Below are 2,206 nucleotides of genomic sequence, written 5' to 3' on the forward strand. Positions count from 1 at the left end.
AGACGGGCGGATCACGAGGTCAGGAGATCGAGACCATCCTGGCTAACACGGTGAAACCCCGTCTCTACTAAAAAATACAAAAATCTAGCCGGGCGAGGTGGTGGGTGCCTGTAATCCCAGCTACTCCAGAGCCTGAGGCAGGAGAATGGCGGGAACCCGGGAGGCAGAGCTTGCAGTGAGCTGAGATCCGGCCACTGCACTCCAGCCCCAGGGATAGAGCGAGACTCCGTCTCAAAAACAAAAAAAAAAGAAAAAATGATCTCTCTCTGCCCCTCTACCTCCCACTAGAAGGACACGATCCTGCTAAAGACACAATTATTAATTATTATTATTATTATTATTTTGAGACAGGGTCTTGCTCTGTCACCCAGGTTGAAGTGCGCTGGTGCACTTTTTTTTTTTTTTTTTGACAGAGTTTCACTTTTGTAGCCCAAGCTGGAGTGCAACCACACCTCACTGCAGCCTCAACCTCCCAGGCTCAAGCAATCCTCCTACTTCAGCCTCCCACAGTGCTGGGATTACAAGCATGAGCCACCAAACCCAGTCACAATATATTTTATTTTATTTTTTGAGACAGGGTCTCACTCTGTCACACAGGCTGGAGTGTAGTAGCACAATCTTGGCTCACTGCAACCTCCGCCTTCCGAGTTCAAGAGATTCTCCTGCCTCAGCCTCCGAAGTAGCTGGGATTACAGGCGCTCACCATCATGCCCGGCTAATTTTTTTGTATTTTTAGTAGAGATGGTTTTCGCCATGTTGCCCAGGCTGGTCTCAAGCTCCTAAGCTCAGGCAATCAGCCTGTCTCAGCCTCCCAAACTGTTAAGATTATAGGAGTGAGCCACCATACCCAACCCACAATTTATATCATTAATAAAAAGATAAACCCCAGCATATCAGTCTGAAAGATCTGAATTTTGGTTAATGGTCCTTTTGTGATTTTCTTTAGGATAAAGATAGGTATTTCTTTTGTATGTGTCTAGAGGGCCCATTCTAGTGATTTCCATGAGTATGGGCAGATTGCTTCAAGATTAATTCATGTCTTACCTTCTAGAAATAGAAAAGTACAACTGTAAAACGTAGCACTTTTCTGACTTAAAAAAATAGTTTCATTTATTGGGCACTTGTTCTGCGTTCCTTTAGGTGACAGTCAGGTGTGGCCACAAGAGCAGACACGGGAGAGGCACAATAAAACAGTTTATCACACTTACAGGTTTCAGAAAGAGGGTCATTATATGCCAGACAAGGTCACAGGGGAAATGCCAAGTTTTGGTCAGATGGCAGAAGACAGTAAGAGGAAGAAAGTATAGACCAGAACATTTTTTTTCTTTTTTTTTTTGAGACAGAGTTTCACTTTTGTAGCCCAAGCTGGAGTGCAATGGCACGATCTTGGCTCACTGCAACCTCCGCCTCCCAGGTTCAAGTGATTCTCCCACCTCAGACCTCTAAGTAATTGGGATTACAGGCATGTGCCACCATACCTGTCTTATTTTTCTGTATTTAGTAGAGACAGGGTTTCACCATGTTTGTCAGGCTGGTCTCAAACTCTTGACCTCAGGTGATCCACCCACTTCGGCCTCCCACAGTGGTGTTGGGATTACAAAGATGAGCCACTGCGCCCAACCTAGGCCAGAACTTTTTTTTTTTTTTTTTGAGACAGAGTCTCACTGTGCTGCCCAGGCTGGAGTGCAGTGGCGTGATCTTGGCTCACTACAACCTCCGCCTCCCAGGTTCAAGCAATTTTCCTGCCTCAGCCTCCTAAAGAGCTGGGATTACAGGTGCGCGCCACCACGCCTGGCTAATTTTTTGTATTTTTAGTAGAGACAGGGTTTTGCCATGTTGGCCAGGCTGGTCTAGAACTCCTGACCTTGTGATCCGCCTGCCTAGGCCTCCCAAAGTGCTGGGATTACAGGTGTGAGCAACTGCTCCGGGCCTAGGCCAGAACTTTTATTGGGGTTTCTAAGGGTAAGGCAAGGCAGGGCAAAGAGTTTAGGATTGGCTAGTTTCAATAACTCCTGCAGGCTCTAAACTTTGGGGATGGTCCCTAATTGCCTGCGATGATTAAGGCAAAAGAATGTTGCTTCTTGGGATGTATGGGCCAGATAGGGAAGGTATAGCTCTGGACTGGTCAGTTTATGTATCAAAGGAATGTTTTGGCTGGGCGTGGTGGCTCACACCTATAATCCCAGCATTTTGGGAGGCCTAGGCT

Source organism: Colobus angolensis, unplaced genomic scaffold, assembly GCF_000951035.1.
Source record: "Colobus angolensis palliatus isolate OR3802 unplaced genomic scaffold, Cang.pa_1.0 Scaffold109, whole genome shotgun sequence".
NCBI classification, from domain to species: domain Eukaryota; kingdom Metazoa; phylum Chordata; class Mammalia; order Primates; family Cercopithecidae; genus Colobus; species Colobus angolensis.